Source organism: Bubalus kerabau, chromosome 12 (assembly GCF_029407905.1).
Source record: "Bubalus kerabau isolate K-KA32 ecotype Philippines breed swamp buffalo chromosome 12, PCC_UOA_SB_1v2, whole genome shotgun sequence".
In the NCBI taxonomy this organism is placed as follows: domain Eukaryota; kingdom Metazoa; phylum Chordata; class Mammalia; order Artiodactyla; family Bovidae; genus Bubalus; species Bubalus kerabau.
This window is the reverse complement of record NC_073635.1, coordinates 70,071,900-70,099,786: the sequence shown is the minus strand read 5'-3', so window position 1 is coordinate 70,099,786 and position 27,887 is coordinate 70,071,900. Positions and strand designations below refer to the sequence as shown.

The 27,887-nt window shown below is 45.1% G+C and overlaps 1 protein-coding gene across 7 annotated transcripts in view; it reads left to right on the top strand.

The window, feature by feature from the left end:
* Positions 1-27,887, top strand: part of LOC129624632 (ATP-binding cassette sub-family C member 4) — a 187,117-nt gene that overhangs the window by 8,655 nt on the left and 150,575 nt on the right. Inside the window, exon 1 of one of the 7 annotated variants that reach the window (XM_055542785.1) lies at positions 1,428-1,446. The exons of 4 other annotated variants lie outside the window; for them this stretch is intronic. The gene's annotated coding sequence lies outside the window, so the exon portion shown is untranslated. Of the gene's footprint in view, positions 1-1,427; positions 1,447-9,822; positions 11,174-27,887 lie in introns of those variants that run through there. 2 more of the 7 variants (XM_055542784.1, XM_055542783.1) reach the window with 2 other exon arrangements.

Genomic DNA, 27,887 nt, shown 5'->3' with positions numbered 1-27,887 from the left:
CTTGTTGCTGTGTGTATTTCCTCACCTGGGGCACACAGAATGCCTGGATTGACTGAGCTTATAAGGGTGATTGAGTGGAAATCTCACATTTGTCAACAGAAAGCTCATGAACATAAAGTTGTTCACCCAATAAATTGCTTTTATTTTTTAGACCCTTGTTGGTGTGTTTTGTTGGTGAGGATGTGACAGATTATGTGATAAACCCATCTGGCTACTACTTTAAACTTCTACCGAAAAAAAAATAAATAAATAAACTTCTACCGAAGAGATTTCTCAACTCGGGGGTGTACCTTCTTCCCTTTCTGTAAAGAGAGAAAGTTGTCCTGGTTTGTTTTTTTTTCTGTTCAGAGAGGAGGTTTAACAATTCCATTTACAGTATTTCCATTACAGTATTTCCCATCAGTTTTAAAAAGCTATTTACAAGAAGCATTATTACACTGATGCTACTGCTGCTAAGTCACTTCAGTCGTGTCCGACTCTGTGTGACCCCAGAGTCGGCAGCCCACCAGGCTCCCCCGTCCCTGGGATTCTCCAGGCAAGAACACTGGAGTGGGTTGCCATTTCCTTCTCCAGTGCATGAAAGTGAAAAGTGAAAGTGAAGTTGCTCAGTCGTGTCTGACTCTTAGCGACCCCATGGACTGCAACCTACCAGGCTCCTCCATCCATGGGATTTTCCAGGCAAGAGTACTGGAGTGGGCTGCCATTGCCTTCTCCGACCAACTCTCAGAGCTTGCTCAAAAACTCTGGGAGCTTGCTTAAATAGAAGGGAGATGGCTTAAAACTTAAGCCTGGGCCTGTAGGGGTTCGCGTATTGGTGCCACAGATTACACAGGTGGCGTTTATATGAGTTCTGAGTGTTCATTGAGCAACACAGTTTGTTCACTTGTAAAACATAATGCATTTTTAATAGCACAGGTAAGTGCCTGCTGCATATTAAGCCCTTAATAAATGGAGACAGTGAAGATTATTGCAAAAGCCTCCCTCCCTCCCTTTCTCAAGTGGATTTGGTCTTCTCTGCTAGGAGCCACTCAGAAAGTAAGTTGAAGTATTTTGAAGGGAAATTCCGCAGGGCCGCCTTCTTATCAGCCCCATTCCTCAGGAGGGATTCCTTTCCTGTAAAGTGGGGAGACCTTCTTAGAAACCCTTCCAGGAAGGATGAAGTGCCACCGGAAGGAATCCTGCAGAGCCGCCAGCTTGGAGACACAAAGAGGAAATCAGTTGCCTTTGATTTCTGGGAACTGGCCTCTTAAGTGAGGGCAGAGCAAAGTGAGGAAGTAGTACCTAGTGCTGAACGTTTGTGGAAAGGTTGGGCTGGGGTTGGGTGAGGTTCCTGTGGGTGAGACTGAACTCCATCTGCAAACTGCGGGTGAACCCGAGGCCGGCCTCGCCATTCTGTGACTCCCAGTCATCTCCGGCTGATTCTTCTGGAAAGTCTTACTCTGAGAGGTTGGTGGCAGGCGAACGGTGGGTGGGGTGTCCACACACAGGTTGAATCCAGCTGGCCCAGAGCCACACAGACAGCCGGTCTGTGGCTTAAAGCCGCAATGTGGTTTCCTCCTGCTCACGTGTTTAGGCTAAATTCTGGCAAGAATGTCAAGGCAGGCAGAGGTGAACGTGAGCGCCGCCGCAGCCCCATGTATGTGGAAGAACCTACCGGCCCAAGCGTGGTGGAGCATGTGGGCCTGAGTGAGGTCAGGAGCCCCTCCAGGCTGGTGGCCGCCTCCAGGCAGGAAGTGGTTATCCTCCACACTTCCTGCCTCCTTCGTGCTCACTTCCTCCAGCTTCTTTCTGGTTCCTACCCCTGCCTTCTGTGTTCTCTGTTTTATTTTGTAGCTCATTTTTAAACTTTTAAATTCATTTTTAAATGTTTTTATCTTTTGGCTGCGCTGTGGGGAATGTGGAATTTTTAGTTCCCCGGCCAGGGATTGAACCCCTGCCCCCTGCACTGGAAGTGTGGCATTTCAACCCCTGGACTTCCAGGGAAAGTCCCTCTGTTTTGTTTTTTATCTCTGCCGTCCCTCTCTCCCTCCTTATAAAGTCAGCCCCACTTGGTGGTCCCACAGAAGTCCACGTGCAGTGAGGTTTGGTGATCTTTGAAGATGTGGGTTGAGGATTATCAGTGGAGGCCCTGGCCTCCCTCCATTTCCTCTCTCAGCTCCCCTCCTGCTGAAGTAAGAGGCAGGGTCTCCTCTCATTATGGGCACAGCCACACTGAGCATTCCTGGACCCGCTGAGATTTTCAAGAATACCTTGCTACCTTAAGCAGATTTCTATACTACCAGGTGGAACGCTGCCACAACCATGATTAACGTTTGTATCGATAAAAGATTGGCCAAGCACAGCCACTTTCTTTGCCTCCAGCTGAAGAAACTGAGGTGCAGAGAGGTTAAAAAAATTTCATGTCCAAAGCAACACGAATTTGTAAATGGGGAGGAGGCTGTTATTTTAGCTTCAGATGTTGCAAGTCAAGTGCCAGAGACCCTTGGAAGGCAGAGAATGAGTTACATACAGCTCCAAGAGTGGTGTGAGCCAAGAAGAGAACAGGTGGTGCTTGTAAAAAAAGCGGTATTGTATCTTCATTTGTGCAGAAATTCTCTTAACAAGGCCATCTCCAAAAGCATATTGCACTACAAATGATGGCTTTATTCCTAAACATTTAACAATCTGGTGTTGATGTTCAGTCTTAAATTTCTGACATGTCCCCTGGTTCCTAATGGATCTTAGCATTTGACTTGATTGTAGAGCAAAGCAAAAGCTTTGTGTTCCTTATATCCTGGTCTTTTGACAGGCCAGGATCCTAGTATTCTTGCACTTGCATCTTTTTGTTTTATTTATTTTAAGATTTTTGTTTATTTTGTTTATTTTTGTTTTTTTGGCTGGGCCATGCAGCTTGTAGGATCTTCGTTCCCTGACCAGAGGTCAAACCCCGGCTCTCAGCGGTGAGAGCATGAAGTTGTAACCGCTGGGTAGCTAGGGAATTCCTGCATCTTTTTATTTTGGAAGGAAATGATACGGTATGGCAGCCTCCCTTCTGCTCCTCTCCCCCACAAAAGGGGGGGGGGAAATACCTTGATTTGATACAAAATCAGATTAATAGTAAAATTTTTGATTGCCTGAAGTTGTAGAGCTGTTCTCAGTCTGTTTTCTAAAAGTTGCTCCTTTTGGCCTGCCTCAACTCTTGGCTTGCCCAGGACAGTCCTGACTTACACTCCTTAATCACACTGTAATTATTAACAGCACCCTGTTTTACTCCTAGCAGTATCTTAGTGATAGTGATAGTGAAGTCACTCAGTCGTGTCCGACTCTTTGTGACCCCATGGACTGTAGCCTATCAGGCTCCTCCGTCCATGGGATTTTCCAGGCAAGAGTACTGGAGTGGATTGCCATTTCCTTCTCCAGGGGATCATCCCGACCCAGGAATCGAACCCAGGTCTCCCGTATTGTAGGCAGACGTTTTACCATCTGAGCCACCAGGGAAGCCCAGCAGTATCTTAGGTTGGATGATAAATAATATGGTCGCTCTAACAGAGCTAAGTTCATATTCCATAAAATATGTTCCTCCCTCTCCAGTGGGTTCAGTTCCTGGGTGGGAAAGATCCCCTGGAGAAGGGAATGGCAACCCAGTCCAGTATTCTTGCCTGGAGATCCCTTGGGCAGAGGAGCCTGGCAGGCTACAGTCCATGGGGTCGCAAAATGCTGGACATGACTGAGCAACTAACACACACACACACACACACTCCTGTGGAGTATGGGCAGGAACTGTGGACAGAGTTCAGCTAAACTTTGATGTATTTGAGTAATGACAGGTGAAAGCCTGTTACTGTCAGCACTTGAGCAGGTATCCTTCTAAGATAATCCCTGACCTGTGATTTGTACGTGCGTGTGATGGCTGTGAAAACTGCAAGGAGAGTGTGTGCTCCTGGAGGTGGCACGTGGGCATCTGGGTTGCTTGGTCCTCCCAGCCGTGGGCCCCCGGGGAATGCACAGAGTCACTGGGGCTGAAGGTGTATACAAGTCCAGCCAGTGAAGGTGCTTATCTCCAGCTGAGCCAGCTGAACAGAAAGCCAAGAAGAGGGCACTTTGAACCAGGCACCAGGGAAGCCCTGGGTTAGGTGGAGAGGCTGGCAGTTCCCCATATGACCCGCACCCTCACCGTCTTAGGTAGCTAAGATGATAGACTGGTTACACTGCTTTTGCAGTGGGTTGGAGGAAGAATAGGCCGAGGGTTCTGAGGGGCATGGGGGCTCCCTTGGGCTCAGCCAAGGCTGAGGACCCGGTCCTCTGCCCTGTTGGAAGGACCCCATGTCTGAGGTGAGGCTCAGTAAGTGACTTTGAACTCTGTGCTGACTGTCCTGGCTGGTAACCAGCTGTGTGATCTCAATCTTGGTCCAGATCCAATCTGAGCCAGTTTCTTTATTCGCCCAATTGAACATGTTAGCATTAGCCCCGTGGGTGGATAGAAAGGAGATATTAGATGTCAGCCACCTTTGCTGCTTTCCTCGGGGACCTCAAGCCCAGCTACTATCTCTCCCAGGTTCCCTGGTTCTCTCCCTTCTACAGGACATTCTTTTATGCTCTCTGTTGCTTAAGAGGCAAACACTTAGCATCTCAGGATTTTTCTTTAAGTGCTTTAGGCCTTTGGGCTTCTGCCCTGCTGTTCCTTTGGCTTGGAACAGGATGAACCACTTGTCCTTCGGGTCTTGGTCCTCACCTGGCCTCCTTGGTGAGCTGTGTTCTTCACCCCGTCTAAAGTGGCGGCCCCCACCCTCAGTCATGTCTCCCTGTTTTATTTTCTGTCTCGTTATTATCATCGTTCTTGACCTGTCTCTATAATTTGATTATCATTCCTCTTCTAAAGTTTGAACTCTGTAAAAAAAAAAAAAAAAAAAAAAAGACCCTATCTAAGGTCTCGGAGAAGGCAATGGCACCCCAGTCCAGTACTCTTGCCTGGAAAATCCCATGGACGGAGGAGCCTGGTAGGCTGCAGTCCATGGGGTCTCTAAGGGTCAGACATGACTGAGCGACTTAACTTTCACTTTCCACTTTCATGCATTGGAGAAGGAAATGGCAACCCACTCCAGTGTTCTTGCCTGGAGAATCCCATGGACAGAGAAGCCTGGTAGGCTGCAGTCCATGAGGTCGCACAGAGTCGGACACAATTGAAGCGACTTAGTAGTAGTAGTATTAGTAAGGTCTAGAACCTAGAAAAGTGTCTTACTTAATGGGTGATGAAGATTAATTTGAATTAATGTTATAATTCTGGTTTCCCTATAGTCCTGTGGTTGAGATTCCTAGTGAAAAAAAGCTTGTGGGTTGCATCCTTTTTTATTAATAAAGGGGTCATGCATATCCTATGTTTTGAGGGCTACTTCCCAGGAGATTGAGGGAGAAAGGTCTCATCTTGATATGCCTCTCTTGACGATGGCATTCAGCTCACGGGCTGGTTTAGGGCTGGGAGACAGAACAGCCTGGATCCAAGGTGACACTTCAGTTCAGGCGCTCTGTCGTGTCGACTCTTTGCGACCCCATAGACTGCAGCACACCAGGCCTCCCCATCCATCACCAACTCCCGGAGTTTACTCAAACTCATGTCCATTGAGTCACAGGCCATCCATAAAGAATCTCCTGCAGAGCATTCTCCCTGTTGACAAAACCTCTTTCTGTTGTTTTCGATTGCTTTTTTCCCACCTCTGCAAGCTTTTGTGCTTATAGGAAACATTTTTTTTTTTAAGCAAATGGGAGAATGTACCAAAATTATTAAGGAAGCTGTTTTAGCCTGTCCTCAGATTCACTAGGGAGTTTTCTCTCTCTCTACTTAACTTCCAATCAAATAAGCCCTTTAATAATAAATAGACCACATACAGAGAGGCTTTTCAAAAGATGTTTTTGTTCTTTCTGTATATGCAGTTAGCTATTTAAGCTAAGGGTTGTTATGTTCGTAATTGACCTATAATGCTTCAAAGAATGAACTGGTTTAGCTGGAATTTTCCTAAAGACTGTCCTGTTGACTTTGTATTGCCCAGATAGAAAGTGTATGATTTATAATTAGCCTTCCCCCTTTAACTCTGAGTAATAGGCAGAAAGGCTATTAGATTTTTAAATTGGTAAATTTTGTACAGCTGTTCTCAATATTGTGTAAAGAATTCCACATTGTCGGTCTGGACTCTGCTGAGAGAGACGAGTTGCCTAGAAGACAGACGGACAGGATAGTCTTAAAGAAGGACTGACCTGTTGCGGAAGAGTGGTTTTATATTCAAAGCCAGTGTGGGTGCTGGGGGTTTTTCCATTACACCCTCTGCCTCAGGGCTGTTGGGCCTTGTCTGTTTTATTTATGGAGCTTAAGCATCTTGCAGTAGTTCAGTCGCTCAGTCATGTTTGATTCTTTGCGACCCCATGAATCGCAGCATGCCAGGCCTCCCTGTCCATCACCAACTCACAGAGTTTACTCAAACTCATGTCCATCAAGTCGGTGATGTCATCTAGCCATCTCATTCTCTGTCGTCCCCTTCTCCTCCTGCCCCCAATCTCTCCCAGCGTCAGAGTCTTTTCCAGTGAGTCAACTCTTCGCATGAGGTGGCCAAAGTACTGGAGTTTCAGCTTCAGCATCAGTCCTTCCAAAGAACACCCAGGACTGATCTCCTTTAGAATGGACTGGTTGGATCTCCGTGCACTCTCAAGAGTCATCTCCAACACCACAGTTCAAAAACATCAATTCAAAAGCATTTATTCATGAGCACTGGAAAAACCATAGCCTTGACTAGACAGACCTTTGTCGGCAAAGTAATGTCTCTGCTTTTTAGTATGCTATCTAGGTTGGTCATAACTTTCCTTCCAAGGAGTAAACGTCTTTTAATTTCATGTCTGCAATCACCATCTGCAGTGATTTTGGAGCCCAAAAAAATAAAGTCAGCCACTGTTTCCCTATTTGCCATGAAGTGATGGGACCAAATGCCATGATCTTAGTTTTCTGATTGTTGAGCTTTAAGCCAACTTTTTCACTCTCCAAATATGAACTCAAATCACTGCTTTTTGGGGAAGGAAATGGCAACCCACAACCCACTCCCAGAGATGGGGGAGCCTGGTGGGCTGTGGTCTATGGGGTCGCACAGAGTCAGACACAACTGAAGTGACTTAGCAGCAAGCAAAGAACTATCCTGTATAAATGACTTAACTGCCTCTTTACTGCCCTTCTCACTCAGGGGGCTGCCCGCACCCTTTCTCTCCAAGTGTGTGCATCTCTGCCTTTCTCCTCTCTTAACTGAACAAACTGTTTCTTTGTGTACTCTCCCTCTTGTTGTAACGCTGTGTCTAATAATAAACTTTGTACCTGCATTTACAAAAAAAAAATCACGGCTTTTTTTTTTTTTTTAACCGTTTGCATTTTCTCCTAATCATGTAGTTTGGTGACATAGAAATTCAGTGAAAAGGTAGGCTCAACTACTTTATTATTCTCTTTACTTGGAGGAAAATCATAGCTGTGTTATCAGCTGCACTTGTTTTCAAACCTCATACCATTTGCCACAAAATATTTTGGATTGTAGGGCAACATCGGCCAGGGGCTGAAGTCTCTGTCAGTGTTCCTGCCTTAAATATTAAAAATCAGTTGCAAAAAATATAAATAAATAAAAATTAGTTGCCATGCTGTACGGTTCAGTGGTAAAGGATCTGCCTGCCAATGTAAGAGATGCAAGTTCGATCCCTGGGTCTGGAAGATCCCCTGGAGGAGGAAATGGCAAACCACTCTAGTATTCTTGCCTAGGAAATCCATGAACAGAGGAGCCTGGTGGACTAGTCCACGGGGTCTCAGAGAGTCAGCCATGACTGAGTGAATTAGCAGGTCAGGTCATCTTATAGAGGCATCTAATGGTCATGCCTGAGGAGAAAGAAGCTTGGGCAAAAACATGAAGAGCTGAAGTAGGTTGTTAAAAAAACCCTGGAGCCAGTTGGAAGAGGCATTGAACAGAACAAAAGGGTCCATGGTGCTGCACCAAGAGTCCTCTACCCTCCCAGTGGAACAGAAGGAAATGCATCAGATGCTGCCTCAGTGAACAGGGTGCCTTTTTTGTCAACTTACTGTGTTTTCAGTGACTTCCTCTGGGGAATTGAAGGCACAGTGCGAGTCTGATAGGTGGACCTGAAGAGTCATGACCCCAGGGGAAGGGACCAGGAACAAAAAGCAGCAGTAACAGAGGGTGTTATTCTGGACCTCACGCCTGAGCCAAGTTGACAGCTACGGAAAGTCTGCACAAGACAGAATTGCACCCTGAAATTCACTCCTGTGTTGAAGGGGGCCCTTGTTTGTCCCTTCTGAATGAATCATCGGAGAATGAGAATGTCTAAAAATTAGAACTATGCTGTGAGGAGACTTTGGGGGATGAAAGTTTGGAAATTTGGGGGAAGCTCCAAATAAGTGTTCTGAATAAATTGTATTTGAAATAGAGATAATGAATTGGAATTGATGCATCTTCTTGATTTTTTTTTTTTTTTTTTTTTTTGATGGCAGAGTATCTGTTTTTCTTCTCCTTTTTGGGTACATAAGATCAGTGGGGTTACATATGAGACATAGGTTTGTTTTTGTGTTAATTATTTTGTGCAAGAATTTAGTTCTGCCCAGAATAGACTTTGCAATATGTATTAGGGGATTTGGGGAAATGAACACAGTAAAGACAGCCTGTGGCCTCGTGGGGCTTGAACCCTCCACTGAAAGTAGAGAGGGTTGATTTAGATTTCTTATTTGGCTGAAATTTGTGGCAATTCTAACAGCGGTTGGCTGGAAGGTGCTTTCTTTCCTGGCTATGGAAGGTTTTTCCTAAGCACACGAACAGTGTGAGATGTTGTCTCAGGTCCCTGATATTAAGCAGTCTGCACCTCTTTGAGGTCATCCAATAATTTAGATTTCTCATGCATCCCAATTCGGGCTTCCCAGGTAGCTGAGTGAGTGGTAAAGCATCTCTGCCTGCAAATGCAGGAGACGCAGGTTCGATTCCTGGGTCAGGAAGATCCCCTGGAGGAGGACATGGAAACTGACTCCAGTGTTCTTGCCTGGAGAATCCCATGGACAGAGGAGTCTGGTGGGCTACATACAGTCCATGGGGTCGCAAAGAGTTGGACCTGACTAAGTGACTGAGCGTGCGTGTACATACACACCCATGAATGCCAACTCAGATGGCTTTTTCTTAGACTTCGTGGGCAGAGGCTTGCGATGAGAGTTCTTGGGGAAAGCTGAGGGGAAGGGTTGGAGCTTCCGGAATATTACCCTAGCTTTGGTTTAATGGTGATTTTAGGTTGAGGGAACGTTCTCCCTTCTCCTGATTTCATGCAAAGCCATGTCATGTTCTGTGCCCTGTTTCTCTTAGGCCTAACGTCTGCTGCTCTAAATAGCAAATGAACATGAAGTTGAGTAAGCTTCACCTTAAACCTCAAAGAAGTTCCATTGCACACTGGAGCTATCGTGGGAGTTATTGCCAAGTTCTCATCTGTTTCTTGCAAAATTTTGGACAAACAGGGTGATATTTATATGCAGGTCTTATAAACCCTGGACTGCTAGGATGTCCAGGGCTGCAAATATTTGCCCAGGTTTTATACAGACAGTCTGTTAACGATAGCTGTGGTCTCAGAGAGTAAACAACTTCCACATGGACTTCTGTGTGAGACTGGCATGGCTGGTGGGGCCTGTGTGTGCTCCCCTCTTGTCCTCTACCACTTGGCCAGCTGTTGGTGTTCTGTGCTCTGGATATCTCACTGTTGACAGCCCTGTGCTCTGACTCAGGGTGGCAGATACTGTTTTTAGTAGAACCCAGCCAACTGGTATCACGTTGCACATACTAAAGCAATCTGTCTGCAGCTGTCTCTGAATTCATTTGCTAGCTGCACTTTGAGACCAGAGTTAATCATAGGGCTGAGTTAAATTCTGTCATGGGTCAGGAGAGAAAGGCCAGCAGGCTATTTCTGGTTGGGTCTATTTTGGCGTGACTTCTACTGCTCATCATTGGACTGCCATCTCTGAGGCATCAGAAAGCAGAACCTCTTCGATGGGTGGCTCCGCAGACCAGCAGTATTGCCGTCACCTGGAGCTTGGGCGAAAGGTATTCTCAGGTCCTGCCACAGGCTTAGTGAATCAGAATCTGTATTTGACCAAGGTCTCCAGGTGATTCAAATCCATGGGGCTAGGCCAGGCTCCTCTTGTCTTCTGCTTCGCTGAAGCAGGTTCTGAGGGTGGAAGAAGAGAGCGTGGAGAAGGTGTGCTCATGGTTTTAAGGTCTGGGTCCTGTGTGTGAGTCACACACAGCCCTTTTATCTCCCACATCACATGGTCTCACCTAGCTGCAGGAGGCTTGGGAAATAGAGTCAGACCATGTAACAGGAGTAAGAAAAGGAAGGATCAGACTCAGAAATGGGCAAAGCAGTGGATTAGCTGAGCTACGCTGTGGATGGAGTTCAGCTGTAAACATTATGCCCAGCTTTCTTTTTGTTACTCCTTTTATTTTTTTCTTAACTCATTATACCAAAAGATTAAAAAGAAATATGCTTATTGCTGATGAGAGGAAAAGATTAATTTTATTGCTAAGCTCATATAACACCAATATTATGATTGGGTGACTCACTTTCACAGAGGAAATAACCCAACATCTACGACTGATGTAAGATGTGGATTTCCCCCTAGTCTTCCCTTCCGTGTCATGATGGAAAATGGCAAGCATATATATAAAGCAGAGGGAGCACACATCTGTGAGTGTCAGCAAGCAGACCGCCTCATGGCAAATCTTGATTCAACTCACTTCTGACTCACTTCCTGTCCTAAACATGAACTGTCCGTTTTTTTTTTTTTTTGCAAGTCTGATGAGTGAAGAATGCTGTTATGGGTTGCATTGTGTCCCTGTAAAACTTATGTGTTGAAACCCTAGTGCCCAGGACCTCAGAAAGTGACTGTTGTTTGGACATTGGGCCTTCAAAGAGATGATAGGTGAAAATTAAGATGTTAGTGTGGGCACTAATCCAGTATGACTGGTGTCCTTGTAAGAAGAGAAATATTGGACACGAGTGATGAATATGCATAGAGGAAAAGGGCCTGTGAAGACGCATAGGAGGTGGCTGTCTGTAAACCAAGGGGAGAGACCTCTGAGGACACCAACTCGGCCAGCACCTTCATCTTGGACTTTTAACCTCCAGAACTGTGAGCAGCTTCCATAATTTTAAGTCACATAGTCTGTGGCGTTTTGTTGTAGCAGCTCTAGAAAACAAATAATAAATGGTATATGGAATACAAATGGTACACCTACTGTTGCTGTGTTTCTTTTCCTTTTTAAAGGAAGTGCACTGTAACCTGCTTTTCTTAATAAGCCTCTGTACACATTTGTTTTACAAGTCTTTGTAGGAAAGGGTCAATATGATTATATACACTCATACAGACCTGCTAAATTATCACATTGTATATCATCTCGCTTCATATTTTTGTTTTTTGCTCTGTGTCATGCAACAGGCACAGAATATTAGAAAAACAAAGCCATAGTTTTAGAGAATTATTATAAACTTAATACCTTGTAAGTTAACCAGGTCATGAAAGAAGGTTCTGCCAGCTCTGCTTGCTACCCTCCAGTATTCTATTCCAGTCACAAGCCCTTCCCTTTCCTCAAAAAGAAAATCCAGCTTCAAACTCTTCAGGGTCTATATTTCTTTTAACTTTTCATCAGTGTACCTGTAATGTATTTATTTATTTAGTTTGAGTTTTAGTTAGTCTGCATACTCTGGGTTCACATTCTGCCTCTTTTTGGAATGCAGTATAATTTAATATAGGCAGCACCTTTTGGTAACTAACACAGATCCTATATTTTTAAAATAGCTCTAAAATATTCCAGCATGTTACCATATTTTAGCAATATATCTGTTTTGGGACACTTGCAATTTGGCTACTTTCTAAGGAAGTATTTCAAGCATAATCATCATATCGGGACTGATTGTTTAATTCCGAACCATATAACCCATTCATCCTGAAACTACAGATGAAAATACATGTTTCTGCCCCAGGTGCTGGTCTGTGCACCGGGGAGAGAAAGTGCTGGCCTTCTCTCCCAAGCTTCAGAGCTTAGCTCTGTGGAGTAATTTCTAAAAGTTAAATTTCTGAGGCAAAGGATACACTGGCTTTGTATTAATAGCTTTAATGAAACCTATCTGGGTGGTTTTAAAGAAAAATTGGATCAATTTGAAATATGCCAATGTTGTAATTGGGTCTATGTTGACTTTGGAGGGAAAAATAAAATTGGGTCTGGCATGGTACCTTCAAATTATTCTGATTCCCAGCAAGGCCGATGTTTCCCCAACACCAATTACTGTTGGGTTTCCTGAACAGGTTGACTGTTTCTCTCTCTGTCGTGGCCCCTTGGGCTTCCCTGTTGGCTCAGTGGTAAAGGATCTGCCTGCCATTGCAGGAGATAATCCCTCGGGATTCTATCTCTGGGTCAGGAAGATCCCCTGGAGAAGGAAATGACAGCCCACTCCAGTGTTCTTGCCTGGGAAATCCCATGGACAGAGGAGCCTGGCGGGCTACAGTCCATGGGGTCACAAGGAGTCAGACACAACTAAGCGACTCAGTAACAGGGGCTCCTTAGCAGTGAGGCAGGGCCCAGTCTTCTCCTCACAGGTGTCCCTGACTCAAGTCCTTCTGCTTACTAGTGTGGTCCCTGGTGCTTGGAATTCGTCCCTCAAGAGCTTTTCTCCTACCTCCTGCCAGTTACCGATCTCCATTTCCACCGCTGTGTGGAGGCTTAGACCTCTTCCACTCCTGAGCTAGTGGTCAGTGGTGGCCAGACTGGTAGACATGAGAGGTCACCAGTGACGGAGCCCTGTGCATCCCCTTTCAGTAGCTGATCTGCTAGGCAGTATTTTGAATCCTTTGCCCATCCTTTCCTCAGGCATCCATCCGCCACAGGTAGATTCTAAGGTGAGAGAGAGATCTTTGACTTAACCCATTGTAAGCTTCCTCAGGCCAGGTACCTCAAAGCATGAGTTTTTGCTTCTAGTCAATCATTTAACTGACCTTGGCGTCTTGGGCCTGTTTTCCTCTCTGGGGCTCTTGGACTGCACTAGGTTTTTCCAAAGAGGGTTCTAGCTCTCACCTCCTATGATCTAATAATCATTGACCACCGCCCATCTTTCCTAGAGAGACTGTTCTCTGTGTGGTTCGTGACCAAATCCACGAGGAATGCTTGCTTAAAACGCAGATTCTTCATCTCCACCCCAGTTCTGGGGAGTCGGAACCCCAGTGAGTGAGGTCTGTGTCTATTTTGAAGAAGCTTCTCAGGTGATTTCATTGTAGATTAAAATGTGGGAAGTCTATCCTAGAGCATGTGACCACCAGGCAAGAGGAGGGAGCTCTTAAAACATTCCTAGTCTCTTCCTTCAGAGTTGGCAGAAGTGTTCATGGTGACGGAAATAGGTCTAGGACCGCAGTTGTGTATCAGCTGAGGGAAGGACAGGGAGGTTGTGGGAGAAAGAGGTGGTCAAAGCAGGGGGAGCCAGTTGGTGAGCAGACCTCTCAGCCAGCAGAACGTTTCTTGAGGTGTGAGCTGATAATGTGTGATCTTAAGCTCTAGGGAAGAGTCCCCCTTAACGCTGAAGTCTGGCCCCTGTGAAGGGCATGTTCCTCCCCAAGACTGCCCTCTCTTCAGAAACCAGCTCTCAGTCCCAAGGTCCCCAGGCCACCTTCACTTTTGACCAACTGGCTACAAATTTAGGGGTTCCCACCACCCCCTCCTGTTCACTAATTCATCGAAACAACTGAACTCTGTTTTGTTCTGGCAAACAGATTCAAACTGGAAGGCTGAGGTTTGAGAGGGTCCCAGTCTCTAGGCTTCCTTGTCTTACCCCAGTGGAAACAGGTCGTGTCACCCTCCCAGCACATCAGTGTGTCTTGATACTCAGAGTATGGCCAACCAGGAAATCACCCCCAAGATTTGGAATCCAGAGTTTCTACTGGGGATTCATTATGCATGCATCACGAAATGGACTGCTGGCTATGTGATTGATCTTATCTTCAGACCCCCTGTATGAAGATCAGACTGAAAGCATGTGACTCACAGGCGCAGCCTTCTAAGTCCATGGTTGGTCTTCCTGGTATGGCGAGCCCCCATCTTGAGTCATCTGTTAGCATAACGTTTAGGGGGCCAGGCATGAGTCACCTTGTTAGCAAAAATCATCAGACTTCACACTAATGTTACTTGGAAAATTCCATGGACTTAGAGGAATGAGGACAAGTAGCAGTCACAGTCTTTTTTTTTTTTTTTAGCTTTATTGAAGTAAATTGACAAAATTGTAAGATATTTGCTTTACAGTTTCAGTTGATAAATGTATGCATTGTGGAAAGATTCCATCAAGTTAACTAATATTGATACATTCATCACCCCATGGTTACCTTTTTTGGGTGAAAACATGTTATTTCTACTTTCTTAGCAAATTTCAGTTGTACAATACACTGTTAGCAACTGTATTCACCATGCTTTATATTAGACCCTCAGACCTTATTCATCTTAGAACTTGAAAGTATGTGTTCTTTTACCAGCTTTCCCTTTTTATTCCCAGCCTCCCTCCAAGCCCCTGGCAACCACTTTTCTTTTGTTTCAAGTTTGACTTGAAAAAGATTCTGCATGCAGTATTTGTCTTTCTCTGACTTACTTCACAAAGAAAACATAATGCCTTCTAGGTACATCCATGTTGTCACAAATAACAGGATTGCTTTTTTAAAGGCTGAATAATATTCCGTTGTTTTTATGTGTGTTGGGGTGAGTGTGTCTGTGCACACATATGCATGCATTCCTGTACATGTATATTAGTGTCACAGTTTCTTTATCCATTCATTTGTCACTGGACGTGGAGGTCGTTTCCTTGCCTTGAGTGTTGTGGTTAATGCTGCAGTGAGCATGGGAGTACAGGTATCTCTTTGAGATAAAGATTTCATTCCTTCGGATGTTTACCCCAAAGTAGGATTGCTGGCCTGTATGGTAGTTCCATTTTTAACTTTTTGCAGAACCTGCATACTGTTTTCCATAGTGGCTACACCAGTTTACATTCCAACAGTGTATGAGGGTTCCCTTTTCTGTATATACTCTCTAACACTTATTTCCGGAGAAGGCAATGGCACCCCACTCCAGTACTCTTGCCTGGAAAATCCCATGGATGGAGGAGCCTGGTAGGCTGTAGTATATGGGGTCGCTAAGAGTCGGACACGACTGAGCGACTTCCCTTTCCCTTTTCACTTTCATGCATTGGAGAAGGAAATGGCAACCCACTCCAGTGTTCTTGCCTGGAGAATCCCAGTGACGGGGGAGCCTGGTGGGCTGCCGTCTATGGGGTTGCAGAGTCGGACACGACTGAAATGACTTAGCAGCAGCAGCAGCAACACTTATTTCTCGTCTATTTTGCTGACAGCCATTCTGACCGGTGTGAGGTGATATCTCAAAGTGGTTTTGATTTATATTTTCCTAGTGATTGGTGATATTAAGCATCTTTTCATGGGTCTGTGGGCCATCTTTTTACTTTCGTTGAAAAAATGTCTATTAAGATCCTTCACCTGTGTTTTAATCAAGTTTTTTGTTTGTTTGATATAAGTACAACTACTCTCCTTTTTTTTTGTTTCTGTTTGCATAAAATATTTTTCCATTCTCACACTTTTAGGTTGTGTAAGCTGAAGTGACTCATATACAGACAACATAAGGATGGGTCTTTTTTTTTTTTATCCATTCAGGTACTCTGTGTCTTTTGGAGAATTTAGTTTATTTACATTTATAGGAATTATTTATAGATGTGGGCTTACTGTTGCTATTTTGTTAACTGCTTTCTGGTTGTTTATGCTTTGTACCTCATTCTCTTGCCCTCTTTGTGATTTGATGCTTTTCTGTAGTGTGCCTCTGACTGCACGCATAACTGGTTTACCCGTATAGGCTGTTTTAGGCCCAGGTTCCTGTGTTGTATTTAGTTGTCATATCTCTTTAGTATACTTCAATATGGAATGACTCCATTTGCTCATGTCCTTGACATTTTTGAAGAATACAGACCATTATGGTGTAGACTGTTCTTCAATTTGGGTTTGTCTGATATTTCTTCATAGCAGGAATACTGAGAGAATACAGTACTCAGTAAATCTTATGCACCTGCCCTCCACTTGCCTCATTTCTGGAAGGTAACTTTTGTCACTTGATTAAGATGGTGTTTGCCAGGTTTCTCCATGTATTAAATAATTTATCAGCTGAAGCCACTCCCCTCTGCAATGTCGTTAGAATATAGTAATGCAGTTGATTTTTTATTTTTGGGTCTATCCTACAAATCTGATGTAATAGTATTGTCTTCAGTCATTGAAAAAGTAGAAAGTACAAAATTGAAAAAGTAGAAAGTTGGACTTTTTACTCTTCTAAAACTATGTGTATTTGTTACTTCTCTACCTGTGTTCTTCCCCTCTTTTGTTAGCTGTTTGCATCATTACTAACAGTTCAATGAGCCATCTATTTCTTACATTTTGTTTTAATGAGAATAAACATAATGTAATGTGTCTTGCTCATGAGCAGAGTTGCTCATGGATATAGTTTTTTATACATTATTATATAGAACATATATTACAGAGTTTTTAATATGTCACTGGCATGCTGATCTTAAGGAATTTAATTAAGAATTAATTTGAGGACTTCTGGTGGTCCAGCAGTTAAGAATCTGTGTGCCAGTGTCAGGGACATGGGTTCGATCCCTGGTCTGGGAAGATTTCCTCTACATGCCATGGAGCAACGAGGCTCATGTGCCACAACCCTTGAGCCAGTGTGGCAGCTACTGAAACGCACGTGCCTGGAGCCTGTGCTCTGCCACCAGAGAGGCCCAGGTACACAATGAAAAGTAGCCCCCGCTGGCCACAATTAGGGAAAGCCCGTGTGTAGCAACGAAGACCCACTGCAACCAAACTAATGTTTAAAAAAAGAAATTAATTTGATATAGAGTTACTATTTCAGTTTATATTACATAGGATAATAAAATAAGTTGCAGCATTTTTTAATTGATTTGACTTTCTAGGGTTAACTAGTAATAGGATGTTGAATTTTAAACTGATTGTTGATTCACCTGGGTTATCTCTATGGTAGTCTGGTTCAGTTCAGTTCAGTCACTCAGTTGTGTCGGACTCTTAGTGACCCCATGAATTGCAGCATGCCAGGCCTCCCTGTCCATCACCAACCCCCGGAGTTCACTCAAACTCACGTCCATCGAGTCGGTGATGCCATCCAGCCATCTCATCCTCTGTCGTCCCCTTCTCCTCCTGCCCCTGATCCTTCCCAGCATCAGAGTCTTTTCCAATGAGTCAACTCTTTGCATGAGGTAGCCAAAGTACTGGGGTTTCAGCTTTAGCATCATTCCTTTCAAAGAACACTCAGGGCTGAACTCCTTTAGGATGGACTGGTTGGATCTCCTTGCAGTCCAAGGGACTCTCAAGAGTCTTCTCTAACACCACAGTTCAAAAGCATCAATTCTTCGGCAGAGCTCCAGAATTAGGACCAAGCAGAGGACAACCAAGATTAGTGTTACTAGAGGAAAGCTTCAACATCAAGTTGAATCTAATTTATTTCAGTGAAGCTACATGAATTAATGAAGTAAGTGTATTGGTCACACCTACTTAATATTTCAAAGTCAATGCCTAAGTACTCTCCTTGCCTTCCACAGTCCATTGTCTACAAAATGGCTTAAAAGATTCCACAATTTCCTGTTACTTTTCTTTGTGGCTCAGCTGGTAAAGAATCTGCCTGCAGTGCAGGAGACCTGGGTTGGAAGATCCCCTGGAGAAGGGAAAGGCTACCCTCTCCAGTCTTCTGGCCTGGAGAATTTCATGGACTGTATAGTGCATGGGCGGAGAAGGCAACAGCACCCCACTCCAGTACTCTTGCCTGGAAAATCCCATGGATGGAGGAGCCTGGTAGGCTGCAGTCCATGGGGTCGCTAAGAGTCGGACACGACTGAGCGACTTCCCTTTCCCTTTTCACTTTCATGCATTGGAGAAGGAAATGGCAACCCACTCCAGTGTTCTTGCCTGGAGGATCCCAGTGACGGGGGAGCCTGGTGGGCTGCCGTCTATGGGGTCGCACAGAGTCGGACACAACTGAAGCGACTTAGTAGCAGCAGCAGCATAGTCCATGGGATCGGGAAGAGACGGACATGACTGAGTGACTTTCGCTTCACTTCACTTCAGGATAAGTCAACATTTTTTTTCTTATTTAAATAATTCTTTCAGTATTTTAAGTTGTAGCTTGATCAGTAATACAGACACCACTTTAAGTGTTGACAACAGAACACAGAGAATTAGTTAGTGAGGAATGCACAAAAGCTCTCAGAAATTATAGGCTATCACACTTAAGATTTCAGCTGCCCCTGCAATCAGGGAGCAATTTGAAGATTGGCTGAAACTGGTAAAGAATCTGTCTGCAGTGCAGGAGACCTGGGTTCTATTCTTGGGTAGGGAAGATTTCCTGGAGAAGGGCATGGCAACCCAATCTAGTATTCTTGCCTGGGGAATCCCATAGACAGAGGAGTCTGGCAGGCTACAGTGCATAGAGTCACACAGAATCATAAACAACTGAAGCGATTTAGCATGCATGCACAAAGAGGGGACTTCCGTGGCAGTCCAGTTGTTAAGACTCTAAGCTTCAAATGCAGGGGGCATGGGTTTGGTCTCTGGTCAGGGAACTAAGCTATCCCACATGCCATGCAGTGTGGTTAAAAAAAAAAAAAAACCCCAAACCCCACAGAACCTCAGATTTGTTATCGGTTGAAGCCAATTGTCAAAAAAGCAGTACTGACTTCACCTCCCTTCATCCTGTTATACTCCATGCAAATACTTTTTGTTGGTTTTGTTTTTCTGGAAAGCTTCTTTCCTTGTCCTCTCGTCTCCTTAGTGAATGCCAAGTGATTCTTCTGGACTCGACTCAAGCTTTGTTGTCCTAGAAATACTCCCTAACCTCCCTCTAGCAAATGGTTCCCAGACCTGGCTGATGACTGGAACTGTCTAGTGGGGTCTTTAAGAAGACCACCCTTTGGGTTCCGTCTTGGTTCACTGATTCATTCATTTGGGATGGGGCTCTGGATACCTGTTGGTCTTTATTTAAAAATAACCCAGTCTGAGCTTGTGATTTTGACTTCACTGTGGTTGGGACTGTTGGTATAAATACCAGAAGTGTGTCAAAGCACACTCTATGGCAGGGTCTCGAACTTGAGCCAGCATCAGCATCACCTGGAAGGCTTGGTATAGTATGGATGGCTGAGCCTTACTCAGCGTAGATCACGGTTGGGACTGAGAATTTGTTTTTCTGATGAGGAGTTACAGGATGCTAATCTTGTTACTCTGGGGACCACAGTTTGTGAACCTGTTCTGTACAGAAGATGCATAAGCTGGGGGTTTGATCCTTTTATCCCTACTGCAAAAGCCAAGAAGCAGATCCTGTGTGCATAGCTCAAAACCTCACTTGCCACTTCATATCTTAATGATATGTTAACGTTGATCCCTTGTTCCCCAGCCTTAACTGCTGGAGGACAATTGAAAGTGTTAGTTGCTCAGTCGTGTCCGACTCTTTGCAACCCTATGGACTATAGCCCACCAGGCTCCTCCTGTCCATGAAATTTTCCAGGCAAGAATCCCGGAGTGGGTTGCCATTTCCTTTTCCAGAGGATCGTCCCTATCCCAGGATCGAACTCCGGTCTCCTTCATTGCAGGCTGATTCTTTATCATCTGAGCCACCACTAATAGTGATGTGTTTATATCATCATCCTTGATTTGTTGGCTAAGGGCCTCCTGCCAGTATCCTGTGGCTACTCTCTGGGGCCAACCTTTGAAGAAAAGTTCTACCCCTTTTCCAGAAAGATGGTGGGGCAGTTGTTCTGATCCAGGAGATTTTGCTACCCAGGTATTGTCGCTGTAGGTTGTCACAATTTGGGGTGAGGAGTTACTACTGGCATCTGGAGGAAATAGTCCTGGGATAGTGCTCACCCTCCTACAAAGCACAGAAGCGCCTCCCACAAGAAAGAACCGTGCAGCCTGAGATGTCAGCATTGCTGAGCTGGAGAACTCCTGCCTTAGAGGAAAGGGTTCTAGTGAGGTGGTCGGTTTAGCTGCCTAGTTGTGTTTTACTCTTGCAAACCCATGGACTATTGTAGCCCACCAGACTCCTGCGTCCATGGGATTTGCCAAGCAAGAATACTGGAGTGGGCTGCCATTTCCTCCTCTGGGGATCTTCCTGACACAGGGATCGAACCAGGGTCTCCTGCATTGCTGTTGAATTCTTTACCCCCTGAGCCACCAGAGTCTTACTGTGAGATCTTTCTGCGTGCCTCTCACTTGTCCCTCCCTCCAGCCCCTGCTTTTAGACTCGTTGACCCAGGTCTCCCTATTTCTGTAGCCCCCTTGACTCACCAGCCCTGCCCAGGCTGGGCCACAAAAGCCTCCAGTAATCAGGGCTGGCAGAAGCTACAGGGAACATTAACTAGTGGTTAATAATTCGCCACAGCTAAAAGTGCTTTAAAATGCATAATTTGTTCAACAATAAATGACTTACTTGAGTGGGTTGAGGGCACTTGAATGATTAAACTGGCCTCAGCAGACCTACACATTCCCCTCTCATCAAGAGATGTAGAGAGTGTGTGTGAGTGCTCTTCACCGCTGTTTCTCCACCAGACGGTCATCCATTCATTTACTCTGCCGAGTTCTGAGTGACTCAGTTGGTGCCAGGCCCAGTGAATTGCCAGGGATCGACTGGGTCCTGCCCTCGTGGAGCTCTTATTCCAGCGAGGAGAGGGACAAAAATAAATAAGTGCATTGTTTTTTTCTCTCAACAAATAGATTGCAGTAAATGGGTAAAAAGAAAGCTGGAAGAAGGAAATAGTAAAGCTGGATCTGCTTTTGTAGACAAGGTAGTCCAGGCCTTTCTGTGGAGGCAGCAATTGGCTTGAGACCTGGGAGAGAAAAGGTGTTAAGTAATTATGGAGGAAATGAGAAAAAATGTCTATTCTCAGGAAAGGGCACAGCAGTCAGGAGCCAGGTGGGCTCTTGGAAACACATCAGGTCAGCGTGGCTAGAACACTGCATGAAGGGGCTGGACACTGAGCAAAGGGACTGAACACTGAGCAAAGTGGGGTGGTGAAAACCTATAAAGGTCATAGCATGTCTTTGCTAGTTTTTCCTTTCATGTAGTATTGATTTTCTTTCTTTCTTTTTTAAATTATTTTTAAAAATTTATTTTAATTGGAGGCTAATAACAATATTGTGGTTTTTGCCATACACTGACATGAATCAGCCATGGGTGTACACGTGTTCCCCATCCTGAACCCCGTTCCCACCTCCCTCCCCACCCCATCTCTCAGGGTCATCCCATTGCACCAGCCCTAAGCACCCTGTCTGCTTTTCTTTTTTTTTAAATGCTCCACAAGTTACTGTAATTTCTGGGAAGATGTGCCAATGTTTCTGGGGCTTTGTGTACTCCTGGGGCATCCATGAACCCTCCTGAGAGTGTGGGCCCGCCCAGAGAGGTATTGCCCTTTATAGCTTAAGTACTTGGCTTCTTTTACATGTCACTTCCTTCTCACTCTTTGGGAAACAGCTGACCCGGAGTGGCCGCCTAATGTGAGCAGGGGAGGGACGAAAGCCCTCAGAGGAGGTTATTACCATGCGGCTCAGTGTTCACTGAGCTTCACTGTGTCCCAGGGGCCGTGCTGGTCACAGAGTATGTGAGGCCGTCTGCCCTCCAGGGAGCCCCCGTCTGTTATGGAGATGGTGGCCCTAAGAGCGTTGCTGTCCACACCAGTGTTGTTCAGACAAAACGTTGCAACCCATTAGTGCAGCTGGGAAATTAATCAATTTCAACTGGTATTTCTTTCTTTTTAAAAACAATTTAAAAAATCTGTGGTAAAGTATGCGCAATGATACGTAGCACTGTAAGCATTTTCAAGTGCACCTCGAGTGGCAGCAGTGATGTTTCACCCTGTGCAACTGTCCTCAGTGTCCACAGGATTCTTTTCATTAGTAGCGATGGAAGGTACCTATTACTCTACTACCCATTCCCCCCCATCCCCTGGTGGTCACCGTCCTGCTGTGTCTCTCATTTTGATTCTTTTGGATATGGCATATAAGTTGAATCATACGGTGTTCTCAGTGTGATGGCTTATTTCACTTAGCATAATATCCTCCAGTTTCATCTGCGTTGTAACCTGTGTCAGAATTTCCTTTTTTCAAGGCTTAGAAATATTCCAATGTGGGCTTCCCTGGTGGCTCAGTGGTAAAGAATCCACCGACCTGGGTTCGATCCCTGGGTCAGAAAGATCCCCTGGAGAAGGAAATGGCAACCCACTCCAGTATTCTTGCATGGGAAATCCCATGGACAGAGGAGCCTGGCAGGCTGCAGTCCAGGAGGTAGCAAAGAAGTCAGATACGACTTGGCTACTAAACAACAAAACAGTACTCTAATGTACGTGTGTGTCACGTACCAGAAAATGTGTACCGCATTTTGGTACATTCTTTCATCATTGTCCTCTTGGGTCACTTTCACCTTTTGGATACTGTGAGTAATGCTTCTGTCATTATAGGTATACCACCTGGCATTTATTTTGTAATGAAGTAGGATAGAATAGAAAATATCAGGGGAAATGTGCCCATAGCATGGGCAGACCCAGAGCACTGATGAAGCCCGAGGTGCAGCTTCGCGAGCTCTATGAGCCTACATGAAGCTAAATGCACCAACGTTTATTTCCCACAGACTGATTCACTTTGAGCAATCTGTGAAAAGCATCAAGATGACCCTCAGTTCTGTAGCCTTGGGTTAGGCGGGTCCTTTTGACTAAGAAAATGTGACTTCATGTTCATACATATTTAATTCAGCTTCTGGAATTGTTCTTTGACCTAAGTAAGGTAGTTTCTTTCCTATGCTTTGTGGTTTCTCAAATCCCAATGAAGAGCCATCAAAGGCTTGCTTGGGTAGGTAGTCATACTCCCTCCTGTCAGCGGGGATACCTGGAACTTGGAACCAAAGCTCTGTCTTTCCTCATAGGGGGAGAACTTGAATAGTTTGGAAGGAAGCGCTTGATTGGAACAGGCCCTGAAAGCCTGATATTCAGAGGCGAGTCAGCACCAGGCACTCAGGAGCTCAGGGGGACTTTGGTGATGACGGAGTCCTGTATCTAGTGGTGGCCTTTCATGCTGCACTAAGTAGATAAGGTTGATCACCTGCTGGATGTGAGGTCCCTTACTTGTTAGTTCCAACAAGCACTGTTTTAATCCCTTCAAAACCTTGGGAGGTGACCAGCGTGAGTAATATTTTACTCGTGATTCCTTGTTTTATTCTCATTGTTAACTGAATTGTGTCCAAATGTGTCAAAATAATTTTTTTTTTTGAGAAGGGGATTAGGGTAGTTACCCATGTACAATAGTTGTAGATTCTCAGTGTTGGTTGTAGTGTGGGAAAAAATGTTGGGAAGGTATGTGGTGATAAGACAAAGGACCCTATGAAGATGCGAAAGGCATGGATTAGCCAGTGGCAAGAAAAGGGAATCAAGAAGGCCAGGGATGAAATAGAAAAGGCCTGGAAGCTGTGAGGCCTGAAGGTTTTGCTGGCCCCACAAGCTGGGAGGACCCTGGTGCCCCAGGACGGAGGGTGTGCAGGGAGCTGGAGAACCTTGGGGAGGGAGGGGTACGCAGCCTGTATTATCACTTAGCTTAGCGCAAGGATGAGAAAATGGATTCTGAGCAAGTTTTAGGAAATGAAGAAAGTTAAAGAAGAAGAAAGTTAAAGAACCTCTTGATGAAAGTGAAAGAGGAGAGTGAAAAAGTTGGTTTAAAGCTCAACATTCAGAAAACTACGATCATGGCATCTGGTCCCGTCACTTCATGGCAAATAAATGGGGAAACAGTGGAAATAGTGACAGAGTTTATTTGGAGGGGGGGGGCTCCAAAATCCCCACAGATGGTGACTGCAGCCATGCAATTAAAAGACGCTTACTCCTTGGAAGAAAAGTTATGACCAACCTAGATAGCATATTGAAAAGCAGAGACATTACTTTGCCAACAAAGGTCTGTCTAGTCAAGGCTATGGTTTTTCCGGTGGTCATGTATGGATGTGAGAGTTGGACTGTGAAGAAGGCTGAATGATGAAGAATTGATGATTTTGAACCGTGGATGTTGGAGAGAAGACTCTTGAGAGTCCCTTGGACTGCAAGGAGATCCAACCAGTCCATCCTAAAGGAAATCAGTCCTGAATATTCATTGGAAGGACTGATGTTGAAGCTGAAACTCCAATACTTGGTCACCTTATGTGAAGAGCTGACACATTTGAAAAGACCCTGATGCTGGTAAGGGTTGAAGGTGGGAGGAGAAGGGGATGACAGAGGATGAGATGGTTGGATGGCATCGCTGACTCAATGGACATGAGTTTGAGTAAACTCCGGGGGTGGTGATGGACAGGGAGGCCTGACGTGCTGTGGTCCATGGGGTCACAAAGAGTGGGACACGACTGAGGAACTGAACTGAACTGAAAGAAGAAAGGAGAGAAGGTTCTAGCTTGAGCATTGCCAGTTAAGTATGGCTAATTGGATTTGGCCGAGGGCCACTTGGGGAAAGCCAGGGTGATGACCTGTTTTGAAGATAGCTCACCAGCAGTGTGGGTGTTCTGATGTCATTCTGGATGGATTCCAGTGTTGTCTGTGCCAGGTGCCGTGGCACGCGAGGTTCATGGAGAGTCCATGCAGTGTGTGAGTAGTCATTGCCATGAAGGAGGTGTGCTCTCTGGGACAGTGAGGAGGAGATGCTGCTGCTGGGTAGAGATACTGGTGGGAGGGGAGGAACGGGTATCCTTGGTGGGGAGGACCACTCTTGGAGGAACTGGGTTGGAGGGAGGGCTTACTTGGCAGAGATGGAATTGTTGAGCAAACGCTGTCAGTGACAAATTGGAGTCAGGGTGTGAATTGACTCAGGTCTCCCTGTCTAGCTCTTTTGTTCAGGTAGGGACACATACTTTAGCCTCTTGTCATGTGATGGGAGTGAAAACCTTCACCCCTTGATGGTACCCTGAGGGCTCGGCTTGGCTTTCTGAGATATGAGATGGTGAAGGGCTTGGTGAGGGTCCTTAAATCAAGAACCGCAGGGAAATAAATCTGCCTAGTTGAGCACCGTCATCTCTTTTTTGCTGGAGTTTACATGGGAATTACTCAAGAGCGTTGCCGTGGCAATGGCTGTTCTTTGTCTGACCAGACTTGGTTGTGTTCAGAGCATCACTGACCATTTCAGTTGATCTCTCAGCAGCCCAGGTGAGTGTTGTTATCTCCAGGTGTTATCCCCATTTGCTGGAGGCCAATGTCGAGAAGTTCTATGGCTAGTTGAAGTTCCTGCAACCAGAACGTGGCACAGTATCATTACATTAAAAAAAATTGTGATAAAGGCATGCAACATAAAATTTTGCCACCTTGACCATTTTAAAGCATATGGTTCAGTAGTGTGAAATACATTCACATTGTTGTACAGTCAGTTTCCAGTACTCTCTTCATCCTACATTCATGTGTAATGAAACAATAACTACCCACTCCCATCCTGCCCCTGGCAGCCATCTTGGTTTCTCCCTGAATTTAAGTTCTTCCTGTCAGTGGAATCCCGCAGTATTTGTCCTTTGTGACCACATTACTTTACACTCCCACTAGCAGTGTGCAAGGGTTCCATTTTCTCCACATCCTTCCCAACACTTATTATTTTCTTCCACTCTCCTCCCTGCCTTCCCTCCTTTCCTTCTTCTAATAGCCATCCTAATATATGTGAGATAGCATCTCATTGTAGTTTTCATTTGCATTTCCCTGATGAAGCGATATTGAGACTCTTACCCCGGGCAAGCAGAGTTTTAAAAAGGGCCTTTCAGGGTTATGTCCCAGTGCTAATTCCCTGAGCATTTTCTGTAGGGAATGCTGCTGCTGCTAAGTCACTTCAGTCGTGTCCGACTCTGTGGGACCCCATAGATGGCAGCCCACCAGGCTCCCCCATCACTGGAATTCTCCAGGCAAGAACACTGGAGTGGGTTGCCATTTCCATCTCCAAGGCATGAAAGTGAAAAGTGAAAGTGAAGTCACTCAGCCATGTCTGACTCTTTGTGACCCTATGGATTGCAGCCTACTAGGCTCCTCCATCCATGGGATTTTCCAGGCAAGAGTACTGGAGTGGGGTGCCATCACCTTCTCCGTGTAGGGAATGACTGTAGGATGAAGGGCCAAGCATGTTTCAAACTTGTGTAGTGGTGATGCTCACAGATCTATACTTTTGTTTTGGAAGGAAATTGAGACCTAGAGATATTAAGGGTCATGGAGATGCTGAACTGGAGGGGATGAAGTGGAGGGAGGCCATAGTTGAGACCTGGGGTCTTCAGGACCACTGCTGGGACTGGAATCCTGGACTGAGGTTCTTTAGAGATGCCAGGAGGCCAGGGTGAGCAGCACCTGAAGCTCAGTCTCTCTTATGGCTTCTTTGGTAATTCAAAGACATTTCATTTATTCAACAAAGAATTCTTGAGCATCTTTTTACCTGTATTATGCTGCTGCTGCTAAGTCGCTTCAGTCGTGTCCAACTCTGTGCGACCCCATAGATGGCAGCCCACCAGGCCTCCCGTCCCTGGGATTCTCCAGGCAAGAACACTGGAGTGGGTTGCCATTTCCTTCTCCAATGCATGAAAGTGAAAAGTGAAAGTGAAGTCGCTCAGTCATGTCTGACTCTTAGCGACCCCATGGACTGCCGCCCACCAGGCTCCTCCATCCATGGGATTTTCCAGGCAAGAGTACTGGAGTGGGGTGCCATTGCCTTCTCCATGTATTATGCTAGGAATAACGCAATAAATAGAGAAATGTGGTCTCTGCTTTCATGGGTGATTATCATCTGGCTTTGGAAATTTCCTTACCCTGTCAAAATCAGTAGATGGTATTCATCTTTGGGCTGTCTTTGCATATTAATCATTATCATTTAAATAACTCATAATTGGTTTGAATAAGGTCTTTTAGTCTTTTGTACAGTTACTGTTTTTTCCATCAATAATAAGTAATTTGTAGAGGGATAATTTGAGACTATGTAAATATCATGATTCACATTAAACTTTCACACTAGTTTTAACTTCCACTGATCATTTTCTGACTCTATTGTTCCCCCTGTATTTGTTTCTGTTCTAGAATGCAGGCTTTCCCTTCTGCTATTTATGAAGCAGTAAAGAGGCATGGATTTTTTTTCATTATTAATGGATTATCAGTTATTGACACTTACTTAATATCCCAGTATCCCAGATTTGGCTAGCATGAGTACCTCAAGCTGGCTTCTTTGTCCTCTGGACACATCTTTATGATTCCTTGAGCTGTTTATTTTATAAGGCAAGTTGTCCCTGGCTTATCTTACACTTTCCATGCCTGTTGGTTTCAGCCTATCAATAGTGATGCTGTTGCTGGGAATGCCTGGGGCTCTGCTCACCTGGGCCCATTCTCGTTACAGCAGCCCCCACATTTTCCCCATTGGAGCACATGCTGTGGCTGGACTTGTCCTTGTGGTTCTTGACTATGACCATCAGGGAATTTTGAAATGGCAAAGTTTATTATGCACATGTCCTGGAGGGTACAAGGCATGCCTGGGGCCACACAGCAAGGTCCTAGGGAGAGAGCAAGATGGATCATGAGCGAACCTGGACCTGCGCTTCTGCCTTATTGGGGTCAATGGCTGGGTACCTAGGGTTTCCAGTCAGTATCTGTTGGTAATTAAAGACATGAGTGAGAATTAAAGTATAGGAACGGAGAAATAAGCAGTCTGTTATCAGAAATAAGATGGTCTGTTAGCAGGTCAATCAGAGCTTTCTGAAAAAGGGAATTTCAGGAGTGGA